We start from the raw sequence: 13,843 nt of genomic DNA, 5'->3' as shown, positions 1-13,843 counted from the left end.
TGCAGAAATGAGACATCAACTTGGTGTCACTGTAAATAGCGCAACAATTGTTTCCCCTTTCTCACATTATTTAGGCCCCTCACATTCTAATTGATCTGTGCTAGGTCTGAAAAGGTGGACAATTTACCCCACAAAGACATATATGCAATTTTATAATGACTGTGTTTGTGCATCACAATTAGAACACAACAAGTTACAGCGAGTAATCTGAACTAGTAACGATGGTACCTTGTGAAAATGAACAACAACCCATCCCTGCGCACCCAATCGCAGGGAATATCCCCATTAACAAATCAATAAAATGTATTGAAGAAACACCATAGGTAATAAAGAAGAACCAGAACAAAATACATTCCGACTATTATAGCAAACATAAAGTGATGCACACTCTGGTGAGGCAACGCCTTGCCAACTACCCAACTTTGCAAAAGATAAATTGAAAACACATTGCTTGCCCTAAACCAAATTATTTTGTATTAATTAGTCTTTGCACTCTGGTTACAGTAGCTTTGATCATTTGGTGAAAAAGAGTTCCACAGTAGCCACTGAGACACTGTGAGGGGGTGAGGGGGTGAAACTCTAGAAAGGTCTTTATTCTTGGTGCCGCTGCTCCCTTTGCAGTCTCTACAAAACACTTGAACTGCTGTGGGGGTATCAAATATTCGGGACCTCCCCTCGACATCAACCCGAAGGGAAGCCAGGTAGATCATGCCATACCTAAGTCCCAAATTGCGGGGCCTTCACGCCAGTGTATTTCCCCCCCACCCCCCTCCCCCGCCTCCTGGACCATAGCATTGAAGTCAGGGAATCGTGCTAGTCTCGAACCTTGCAAGGATATGGTGCCATTTTCTCTCACCAATCACAACACTGTATCCCTGTCTCGAAAATTTAAAAGACAGTCTATAATGGGTCTCGGTGGGCAGTCCGGATTGGGAGTAGGGCCAAGGGGTGTGGTGTGCTCACTCCACAAGGAAAGTGGCAGTAAAAGCCTCCTTACCAAAGAGGTTTGTGAGCAAGGTTTCAACAAATAAGTCCATGCGCCCTGTATTTGCGTACTCTGGAACACCAAGAATGCGCACGTTGTTTTTAAGGATCTTTTCCATTTGGTCCATGTATTTGGTGGATTGAGGTGCTCCATCCTCCAGATCAGACACCCTGCCTTCTGCATTGTCCAGACATTTTTCATGCATGTCCAATGCAGCCGCCATGGTGTCCAGGCACTTTTCTAAGTTGTCAAAATGCCCATCTAAAGCCTTAAATGCCGTTCTCAGCTCCTGAGTGTGTGATCCAGGTGGGGCACTGGATGAACTGGCCCCCTCTGTGCCCCTTTCAGCAACAGTAGTTTCAGACTCCACAGACATGTCACTCAGACAATTAAACTGCAGTAATCTTTGTTTAGGGTCCGTATGCCCCTTGATGCCCACTGCGGACCAGGAGCTGGTGGGCGGACACCAAAACGCGCCGAAACTATGAATACAGGATTCGATGCCACATCACCCGAATACAGCAGTGCAGTACCCGCTCAGAGCACGGCGGCTTAATCTCTGTGGCCTCAAGGCCAGGCAGTCCAATGCAGATAAAAACATAGCCTCCTGGCCCCCTTCACTGAGGTTAGGCTCTGATCATTGTTGTTGAGGTGTGAAGCGGTCTCAGGCGCACCCCCAGTTAGGCCAAGATAGGAGGACCGTCAAAGTCCAGGCCTCGAGGGAAAAGCAGTTCCAGCGAGCAGGCTCGCCAAGTGCAGCTCCGACTAGAGCCACATGCACACAATTCTGCGATGCTAGCGCTTCTCGGGACCCAACAGTTTTCTACCCCTGGTGGCCGGACAATCATTCCCACAGTGCTCCCCCGACCCACCTGTACAGCCGGGTGGCCATCCCCTTGCCGCTGGGCGACCGGGAGAAACGCGGGCCAGCCTACCTGTGGTGCGAGAAGTGGAGGGAAGAGTCCAAGGTGGTCTAGCCTTGGGTCGCGCTCACCAGGCCTGTGGCAGGCCCCTGGGAGCCGTCACTCTTCATGGAAGCAAGATAAGTGTGGAGGGAGTCCACAGGAGTGTGCAAGATAGCTCGCCCCAAATCTCATACCGCTCAGGCCTCCGGCGCTGCAGTCCCACACTCGCAGCTCACGATCACAGTTTCCGTCACACTACGGCCACTCAGGTCGACACCACCACTGCAGGGCACATCACTGCACCCGATTTCGCCATCATGGCTCAGGAGGAAGGCAGGATAGGGCAAGGATTTCTGGTTCACTGGCAGAGCTTCAGACGGGTGCTGCCATCTTGGTCGGCAGCCTGGCCATGCCCCTTCAAAGAACAGGTTTCACTCAGCATACCAAACTTTTCTCTGTCATTGATCAAGAAGATATTTGAGAATTTATAGAAAATATGCCCTCATCCAAGCTTTTTTGAGCTTTGACCGTAATTAATATGACAAAAAGAACCCTATTCTTTTGTTCATGTACTTTTGTAACCTATGTAGGAAATGCCTTTAGTCTTATAGCTTTGACTCCATCAAAATGGCATTCAAGTGTGTGACACTTTTGTCACAAAAAAGTGGATGTTAGTGCTCTGGTTGTTCAAGAGAGCACTTTGGTGAAGTAGCAGTAGAACACTGATGAATCATTTGACAGGCTGCTGCTGCTGTAGTATGTAGTATGTACATCTTTTTATTCACATTATCAGACTTTGTTCTTACCTGTGTGAGGACGATAGTGTGTAGTTGTAGGAAATGTGTTTTCATTTTAGCTTCCAGAGACAATTATGAGTGAAAACCATTTTCTCTCACATATTGTTCATCAAATCCAAGCAGATGGTCAGCATTTTTGAGAGGATAAAATAAGATTAGAACTCCCCAAAATTCCCAAAATTATAATGATACCACCAAAAACGATATACAGTGTGACTAAAATATGTTATCACTCTTCATAAGTGTTCCTTTTTGTGACCCTCAAAAACAAGCTTTCATTAAACTCAATTTCAATGTAGACCATGTCCCTGAGCCCTGTAAGAGATATCACAATATGTTGTCTATATTGTGGCCACCCAATCAAGGTGGTCACTCTGGGACCCCATCAAGCTAAGTAAATTCCGGCAGGCTCCTGGGGGACAGGGTGTGTTCACCTTGCCCCTTTATATGTTTTTTAAATTACTTTTCAGGCTGCAGGGACCATGATCCCGAGTCTTGTATGGCTGTCATGTTGTCATCAACCAAACAAGATTGAGCAATACTCTTTAAATTGACTAATTCGATTGCAGCAGGAAATGAGTGGTCCAGATAATACTAACTTTTTCTACTAGTTAATTCCTTCATGATCACCATAAATAACTATTTAAATGCTACTTTCATGAAATCTGCAGAAGGGCCTTACACACAAATAAAGAAAAGCATGCTCCCTCTATAAAGTTCTAACTTTTTGTAAGATTTGGTGTAATTCCATTCAGCCATTTTCTCTATAATGGAGATCTAATATTCCTAAGGAAAATTAAAAGGGACATTTCACTGCTCCCGCTTCCAGGGAGCAGAGGTAGTGTTTGCTCTGACTTGGCAGGAGCTGTCCCAGATCCCACCAAGTCAGAGCACTCTCAGACACTCATGCACCTACTCACAGACCAACATGCTCCCCTCATTTTCTTGGACCTCACTTAACGTATCAGAGTGAAACTTTGCATGAAGGATCCAAGGTGGATGACCTTTTTTGCAAAGTTTTATGCAGATTAATCGAACAGTGCAAAAAGTTAATAACAAAAAAAATGCCTTTCCTATATATGGGAAGTTGAAGTTAGGGCACATTGCTAAGGAAAAGCCTTTTTTAGTTTGCTTAGAATTTTATGTGCCGGAATCTTCATGAAAGTTTCCCAAAAAAAGGTGCTTCCACCTCAGCTCCTAACTGAAAAGCTTTGGGTGATCAGTCAAGCAAGGGCCAAGAAAAGGAGGGTCCCAAAACATGTTTCCCTCAGTATTTTTCCTTGGAAATTTAGACACTGCTACAGCCAAAACCCCTAAACAGAATTGCAGTGAACTTGGCAAAAAGCAAGATCTTGGCCCAGAGGTTATGCTTTGTGTGATTTGGTTTAAATCTGTTCAGAGGTTTTGGAGAAATTAAAGCTCAGAAACTTTCTATTTTTCACACATCAGAGGATCTGATGAGCTGAAAGATCTCGAGATGAGATCTTGATTTGGTGCAGCCATATCAAGAAAGATGTGGTGGCAGCAATCTTAGGATGTGGGGACTCAGTCCACTGACCTAGATTAAAGTTAAACAAAAAAGACATAGGGGCAGGGTAGAAACACCATACCTTTCTTGGCCTGATGGGAGGGACTCAGCTGGACCCCCCCCCACAGGTCCAAACACCAGAAACTTAATTTTATTGGCACAACTTTAGGACATGAGTTATAGTTACATGAGATAATGATACCTGGTTGAAATTCAGTGTATTTTTTGTTTAAAACAGTAAATTTTACAGGACATATTCACCTAACTATAACATCCTTTTATTTTTTGAGTGAATTTCTAAAAATATTTTAAACAAAGTAACATATTTCTACCATATAATGTCACTTATGAATATATATCCCTTTAACCTTTGTTTTATATATATATATATATATAAAACCTACTGGCGGTAGAACAGAGTCACAAGAAAACAATAAAATATAGTGAAAAATGAAGAAAAGGGGGCAGGTTAGAAACACCCCGACCCCCTAGGCCTGGTCCCAGAAGTACCCCCCACACAATTATTATAATTTTTTTAAATGTCCGAATGCGCACGGCGTACGCCAACCTGGATGAACATTTTAAATAAATGAGCCCCCAGGTGGGCCAGGTCCCGGAGGCAATCGTACAATCATACCGCCACCTCCTCGGGGCTATGTAAATTGGGTGCGGGAGGGCACACAGCCCTCCCATAGCCCTGGGGACCACCACCACCCCAGGGCTTTGAAAATAGAGGGTGGCCCCCTCGTTGGAGCGCTTGTTGGCCCTTGGGACCGTCACTGCCCAGGGCCGGGTCCTGCAATGTGCCTGGGTGTCCACCCCCGGGACATTGCTGTTTGCTATGACGGGGCGGGAGCATTGCTTCCACCTTGTGATAGCAAACCCTGGTTTGCTTTGTTGAAGCGAGAGGAGGAAAACCTCCTCTCGCTTCAATAAAGGAAAGGAGAATTGCTTTTGGGCAAGGGAAGCTGCATGTTAGCAGCCTCCTATTGTCCAAAAGGAATGCTGGTTCCAGCAGGAGGCGGGGAACCGAAGGGACTGTAGGGGGATTGGGGTCCCCCCACGGTCCCCAACAGAGAGGCCAGGCCCCAGGGGATGGGGTCCTGGGGACAGAAGGCCATGTGGCCCTCCTCCCATTTGAAAAAAAAATACAAAATATGAAAATGTGGGCATGCCTCGGGGGATGGGGTCCCCGAAGCGAATGTAAATTGATGAAAATGAACACTTTATATTTTACACAAAGTCTTGGAGTCACGACCCTAGAACGGCCCCCTAGTGTGAACACGAAGGGTGCGCGTCTCTCAGCGCGGCCCCCTAGGGTGAACGCGCTGGGTGCCCTGCTCTCGAGTACTTTTCAGGTCTTTAAAACACCGAGGGGCATATTCTCAAGTACACATCGCCGAGTTAACTGCACTTTATCACAGCTCAAATGGTTATACATTTAATACACCATTCACAAGCTGGTGCAAACAGCCCGTATCACCAGTTTGCCAGCGATAGCAGCTTCAAAAAGCATCGTCACGGATGACTCCCGCAAATATCGCTAATGAGTTGCAGACTAGGCGTTGCCGTGTAAAAATCCGTGAACACACCACTTCGCGACTTTCTCAACCACCAACAAGATCGGCAAAGAGAATACCAAATACGCTGAGTGAAGTACTACGCTACGCTTGCGTAGTTTGCACTACTTCGCACTACACAAATTGCACATAGCACAGTGGAAAAATGCGTAGCGTAGGGGGCATTTTTTGCTTGCTCATGATCCGCAACGTCAAGTTGGCGACCCCGAGTGATCAAAATGACATCCCGGCGAGACTTTTTCTTTGTTTGCGATCAGCAACATCAAGTTGCTGATCACAAGATAGGAAAATAAACCTCCCTGCGAGATTATCACGCGGGGAGGTCAGGTTTCTCATTGCGAGTGGTCACGTATACTCGCGACCACTCGCAATGAGAAGTTTGAGTTGAGAAAGCTGCAGCTCGAGTAGAAATCTACTCGAGCAGCAGAAAACGACCGCTTGCACTGTGCAATATGCAGTTTGCACTGATTGCACAGTGCAGACAAGCATCCAGCACTGTGCAATCAGTGCGTATAGCATTCTGCACAGTGCACTACGCAGTTCGAGTAGCTACGCGTAGCTCGCGTAGTGAGAAGTGCACTTTGCGTAGCTTAGCATAGAGCTACTATGCAAACTACCCCCAGGGTTAATACAAAACAGGCGAAAAGGTGCGTTAGCACCCGGAAGATTTCACCTGCTCTGACCTTGTGTAAAGTCGGGCTACAATTAAGCATGAGCGAATTTTGCGGATCTCGCGTTCGCGAATTTTGCGGATTTGCGGATTCGCAATCCGCAAAATCCGCGAATTCCCGCGAATTTGCGGATTTTTTTTTTTGTGTTCGCCCGTGTTTCTGCCAGTTCGCGAGGGTTTTTACAATTTCGCAATTTGTTTCTACGTGTCCAGCCTGTTTGGGACACTCTTCTTCATCACTGCCACTCTCTGTCACCACTGCCACTCTCTGACTACTCATGCAACCCTCTGGCCCACCCATGCCACCCTCTGTTTCATCACCACACCCTCTGGTTGTCCAGTGTACATTATTTTCGGCAAAGCAAAGCACACCTTCCCTGCCTCAAGTGACCTGAATTAATTTGGGGCTGATTAATGTGTCACAGAATATTTTTTTAGCTGGCACCTGCTTCCTTAGTGCGCCCTGATTAGTGATCTTTTGCACTTGCTAAGTGCTTTCATTGTTGCAAAATTAGTTACAACACCTGCCCTGCCCCAACTGACAATAATGAATTAGGGGCTGATTAATGGATTTTAACTTCCAGCCTGGCTCCTGCTTGTCTCCCTTAGCTGTAATTCAGGACCTTTGTGGCATATGTGTAACTATTCTGAGGTTCAGAGCAGGGTCACATAATAGTTTCAACTGGCAACTGAACTCTGGAGGGGCCCCTCAGGAAGCACTACAGGAAATGGCTACTAATGATGTGCCTGAACTTTTGAACCTGGTAAGTAGTTACTTTCAGTTTTGCTAAGATCGTATTTCTGCAATTTTGCACTTATTCGCGGGGCGCGAACTCACGCGAACAGTGCGAGCAGTGCGAGCAAAATCCGCTGCTCGCGGATTTGCGGATTTTGCGGGAAATTCGCAAATCTCGCGGATTGCGGATTTCCCGAAAATCCGCAAAATCCGCGAGCGGAACGGATTTTCCGCCCATGCCTAGCTACAATCTACAACATGAAAGGGAGCCCAGCCCACAGCCACAGCTGAACGACAGAATTGAGCCCTGTGGATCCCCAACATTCAAGGGAGGAATTACTGCGGCGAAAGAAGGTGACCAGATTATTTGTTTGCGGTTATTTAAGAAGGACGTAAACCATCTCAATACCGTGCCTCCGATCCTGCCCTCCTCGAGCCTTTGCAATAATTTATTGTGGGTCACAGTATCGAAGGCAGCGGAGAAGTCCAACACCACCAAGACTCTATTACCTCCTCTATCCAGCGTGGCTTTTATTGTTTCAGCAACTTCTAACGGCCGTTTCCGTGCTGAAATTGGCTCTGAAACCCGACTGGCTCGGGTGCAGGAGATAATTGGCCTCCATGTACTTCGCAGTGACTTCTTTAACATATTTCTTCAAGACCTTGGAGAAGAAAGGCAGGAGGGATATAGGCCTGTAGTTACTGGTGACCTCAGGGTCTGCCGTAGGTTTCTTTAGGAGTGGGAGAATTTTGCCATGTTTCCAAGTTAGCGGCATGTGCCCCTCCTGCAGTTTGGTGTTCAGAATCAGGTTAACTGCAGGGTTGATTGTGGGGTGTGGCCAAGCCAGCCAAGATGGCAATGCACTTTCCTAGTGCTCCGCTCAGCAGCCCGTGACATTGCTAACTATATATGCCCCAAACCCCTGAACAACCACCGAAAATGCCACCACAGCTGCAGCGTTTCTGAGGCGCACCTGATGAGCCCTGGAAGATGACCGTGGAGGCGCCCCAGACGACACCAGGACCTTAGGTGGGGAACCAGCCGTGAAATCAAAATGGTGGCATTCCGCAGGCCCTGAATGCTCCCGGCGACTGGAGAGAGATCGGAGACGGGGCCTGATGACTGCCGACCTCCGGATGCTGCAGCAGTCCAAAAATTGATGACTAAGTAGCCCCCAGATAGCGGTTGGAGGCCAAATGGGACAGGTGAGAGCACTGAAGTGGTAGCTCATGGGCCCCACATAATGGGACTTCCGTGCGCTGGGGACCCGACTAAGGGGGGCACCGTGCCATCACCCGGGCGGCCCACACTACACCCGCAGAATGCCCAAGCAAGACACCGTCCCCCGACACGGCCCCGGGTCTCAAGGTGCACGGGGGAGGCAAAATCAGGATCTGGCCCGATGGGCGGGCAAACACTGAGAAGCCCCTGTGGGGCGTTCCCTGATGGAGAGGACCAAGGCATCATCCTGGTCACGTGGGACTAGACCCTGGTGCAACGGACTCCCAACTGTAGACGCTGGGACCCACGCCCTGCGAGACACAGAAGAACAAAGGAGCAGTGGTAGCTCATGCAGCGGGGGCAGGGACCCTACGAACACATCACTGTGGACGTCTGGAGCTGGCCTGGGGTGAGTGTGGAAGGCCGGGAGGACGGACCAGAGGGGCTCTGCACAGAGGCACCCCCTGACATCGGCTGTGGCTCCCCCTTGGCCTCACAAAACACAACTGCATTCCAGGTGACGGCAGGGTAGGAGGGCTGGCTACTATGGTGCATGGGCCCCGGTGTGTTGCTGAATCTACATTGGTCCCCCCCTCCACCGGAGATACCACACACAAATAAAACACTGCATCCCTCCCGCCGCGGAAGTCCCTGACCCTTACTGGCAAGAAACAAGGCCGCAGATAATAGAACGGAGGAGACCGTGGGGGGAACGTCCTGGCCTCTTGCTTCCCCCAATAATCACCACCAGACCGTGTTGGTGCCGAACCGACAGAATCACGCAGGAGTGATTGGACGCGTCTAACCCCCTCCTCTTGGGAAAATCTTCCTCAGACAGAGACACTACCAACTAGGTCAGAGGGAACCCTAGCCAGGTTAACGGGCATCCTCCACCTGGGGCCGGAAGGCTGCTGGGAGTACTTGCAAGAACGAGAGAGAGGGAAAACACACAGGAAAACGCACGCCGCAACTGACCATAAGGCACTGAGCCTACACAAAAGAAACGTGACGCAGGAGTTCACCAGTAAACATTGATAAGGGACACGATCCACATCGGGCGTCCATGTATAATGGGCACATCACAGGCCCCAGGGCCCATAAGAATGACCTCCCCAGTCCCTTATACCAAATAATCGGAAGAGGAACCTTCCCACCATGTCAAACAAACTGGACATGGTCCTTGCGGCAATTGAATATTCAAGAGTTACCATGGAAAACAAGTTCAGAGAACTAGCCACAGACCTCAATCTGCTTCGAGACGACCATAGAAAGCTGGCAGACAAAGTTAAGCAAGGGGCGAAGACGTTGCACACTCTGGAACCACAAATGCAACAACAACAAGACACCCTGAAAACCTGCAATCGCGAGTGAAGATCATGGAGAATAAAACTGACGATTTAGAAGGATGCTCCTGCAGAAGCAACATCTGCATCCTTAATCTGCCAGTAGGACTGGTAGGAACTAACCCTATAAGATATATCACAACGTGGATTGTGATGTTCACACCAGCAGGGGATCTGACCCCCTTCTTTTCTATAGAAAGAGCGCACCGGGTACCAGCCTGAAAACCGCCACCAGGATCACCGCCCCGTCCTTTCCTCTTAAAACTACTTCATTACCAAGATAGAGACACTATCCTCCGAGCCACAAGACAACAGGGAACACTCTGAGTGGAGGATAAACAAGTCATGCTGTTCCCAAACTACTCACGAGAAGTTCAGCAACTATGGGCCAACTTCTTAACAGTTTAACACATCCTCCACCAGAAGAACTTACAATATGCACTGCTGTTCCCAGCCCGGCTCAAAATCATTCATGACGGAAGCACCCACTTTTTCTCAGTCCCCACAGAGGCCAGCAGCTGGGTTGAACAGCAGCTATCACACCTGGACAACCCCAAAAGGGTGCAGACCTATCGACCATCAGGCCACCAGAGACAAAAACTGAAAAAAAGTCACTTTTACACAACTGAGCTCACGTTCAGACTCATCTAGAAAGAACTCTCCCGATCTCTAACACATCATTGCAGAACACCAGAGGACACTACAAGTGGCCACGGAGATCAGACTGCCAAGGGAAAGTTCCGATGGAGAGAGAGGCCCACACGTACTCACCTCAGAGGAAAAAGGCATCGACACAAACACTCCCCATGACGGCTCGATGGTGAGCTGCCTTTACAACGCGGGCATTACCACGCGCTGCCATTACTACGCTGCTTTTAGTCATTACAACGACTTTAGCTGGAGGGCGCTGTTGGATAGGCAATAGTTTAATGTTCTGTTCCAACACCTTCCCTACTGTAATGAGGGCTGGAGTTGGAATAGAAAATTAAACTATTCCACTATCCAGCGCTTACAGCGCAAGTCGTTGTAACGACTTGTGTTGTAAAAACAGCGTTGTAAAGGCACGCGTGGTAATAGCCCGCGTTGTAGTGTCATACAACCGGCTCGATAACACCACCGATGGTAACCCCCCAAACGGCGGACATATTGATCTAATACTCCCAATATGGAACGACCAACATTATTCGGATCCGGATCTCTGGATCTCCGACCGACCCCTGCCCCCACCATGTCTTCAACAAGGCCGACGCTGTCATTGCACCCCACCTGCGGGACATCATCAACACCTCCTTCGACACCGCCACCTTCCCTGAGAGCTGGAAGCACGCCGAACCCAGCGCTCTACTAAAGAAACCAACAGCGGACCCCACCGACCTCAAGAATTACCGCCCCATCTCGCTCCTCCCGTTCCCAGCCAAAGTCATCGAGAAGACCGTCAACAAGCAGCTGGCCGCCTTCCTCGAGACGAATGGATCCCTCGACCCCTCTCAGTCTGGCTTCCGAGAGAACCAAAGCACCGAGACAGCCCTCATCGCTGCCACCGATGACATCCGAGCCTTGCTGGACAACGGTGAAACAGCGGCCCTCATCCTCCTAGACCTCTCCGCGGCGTTCGACACTGTTTGCCACCGCACCCTAGTGCAGCGCCTCAGCAACATCGGAATCCAGGAGAAGGCATTGGAGTGGATCATCTCCTTCCTCGCTGGTGGGACACAGAGAGTCCGCCTACCACCGTTCAGATCTGCAGCCACGGAAGTCATCTGCGGCATTCCTCAGGGCTCCTCGCTCAGCCCCACCCTCTTCAACGTCTACATGAGCCCCCTTGCGGCCATCGCACGCCAACACAACCTCAACATCATCTCCTACGCCGACGACACCCAGCTGATCCTCTCCCTGACCAACGACCCCGCCGCCGCCAGAACCAACCTCCACGAAGGGATGAAAGACGTAGCCGAGTGGATGACGACCAGCCGCCTGAAACTGAACTCAGCCAAGACGGAAGTCCTCATCCTGGGCTCCTCGCCCTCCGCCTGGGACGACTCCTGGTGGCCCCCCGCCCTGGGCACCGCACCCAAACCGACAGACCACGCACGCAACCTGGGCTTCATCCTGGACTCCTCCCTCTCCATGACCAGACAAGTCAACGCCGTCTCCACGTCCTGCTTCAACATCCTGCGCATGCTACGGAAGATCTTCCGGTGGATCCCCACCGAGACCAGGAAGACGGTCACCCAGGCCCTCGTCACCAGCCGACTGGACTACAGCAACGCCCTCTACGCCGTAACCACCGCCAAGCTCCAGAAGAGACTCCAGCGGATCCAGAACACCTCAGCCAGACTCATCCTCGACATCCCCCGACGCAGCCACATCTCCGGACACCTGAGAGACCTGCACTGGCTCCCCGTCAACAAGAGAATCACCTTCCGTCTCCTCACCCACGCACACAAAGCCCTACACGACCAAGGCCCGAGCTACCTCAACAACCGCCTCAACTTCTACGCTCCCAAACGCCACCTCCGATCGACCAACCACACCCTCGCCGCCGTCCCCAGCATCTGAAGAGCGACAACAGGAGGAAGGTCCTTCTCCTACCTGGCCGCCAAGACCTGGAACACCCTCCCTCCCGACCTTCGCCTGACCCAAGACCACCTCTCCTTCAGGAAGAAGCTCAAGACCTGGCTGTTCGAGCAGTAGCGGTACCCCCCCCCCCCCAAGCGCCTTGAGACCCTCCGGGTAAGTAGTGCGCTCTATAAATGCCTTGATTGATTGATTGATTGAAGATGTCCTCTGAGACCTCAATTTCCCCAAACCAAGAGACATAGATCGACACCAAAGGGGCACTCCTGTAACCGGTCCTGAACTAGGCCCGCTAGGCCCGCTTGAAGATGGAATACAGATCTGAACTGTAGCGGATCGCAGTAGAAGGTACAGACACCTTTGGGCATCACGAACACACAGGCAACAGGCGGGCAGCTGCAGCGGCAATGGCTGGCTAAAACAGATGACCACTCCCTCTGTTGTGTTTCGATTTAGATACCCATACAAAGGTTTTCTGAATCATGTCCTTTTATAGGCACAACTCACATTGCCGTTATTTAGGCATATAATCAGTCCTTATTTAGGCATCAGCCATGCTATCCAAATACAGGCATGGTCACTTAAATCCGTCCATCCCACGTCACAACTAGTTGTTAGAAACCAGACCCTAAAGCCATGGGACATTCCCTGCTTGGATTATTGATTTCTCCTAGAACTCCTTTATTATGCATGAACAACTATTCCTTAGGGGTCAATTCATGAAGTCTTCTCTGCCCGACGTTACGTCAATGCTAGCATTCCTAGACACCTTCTAGGTATAAATATACCTTCACCAGGGGTGTGGAATTTATTAAAATATCTACTTGTCCATGGGGCAGTTGCTTCATAAATCTACTTGTCCTCTAACAAAATCCACCTTTCCCTTTGATGCCATGTGGTTCGGCGTCAAATTATGGCAGCAATCTCATTCTTTAAGAGCACTTATATAACCTCTCTGATTATGCAGGGCTCATACCATAGTAGTTTTTGAATACTAGCAATCCCTTTATGTTGCCACGTTTCTGCAGATCTACATACTGGGACTGAAGGTAGTGTGAAGCAATAGTTCTGTGGTTGGAATGCCATTTAAGTCTGTCCAAACCTACTAACTTGCATTTTTTAAGGGTTTTCAACAACTCTTCGCTAATCTTTTCCCATACTGAGAAATGTTGGAAATTTACTCCTAAAAATGGCAGGCGGAAAACTTCTTCCAGAGTTGGGAAAAAAGTGGTTGATGGGAAAATTACCTTGCAAACACTCAGGTTTTCGCATGAGCAAATCTACACATGCATATTTGCTCATGATAAACTGCAGTTCACAAATATTTTCTAGGAGTACATTTCTTGCCCTACTTCTATAAATTCTTGTAAGGTCACAAAAGCCAAATAGATGCACTTAATGCAAGGACATATACCAAGGGTTCACTTTTGAGACTTTCTTTAATAATCGGGCCCCTAATTTAGTCTGGCGGTCACCACAATCTTTAGTGTTTATTAAAAT

This window comes from Lissotriton vulgaris, chromosome 4_1 (assembly GCF_964263255.1).
Source record: "Lissotriton vulgaris chromosome 4_1, aLisVul1.2, whole genome shotgun sequence".
Taxonomy (NCBI): Eukaryota; Metazoa; Chordata; class Amphibia; order Caudata; family Salamandridae; genus Lissotriton; species Lissotriton vulgaris.
Note: the sequence above shows the minus strand (reverse complement) of the source record.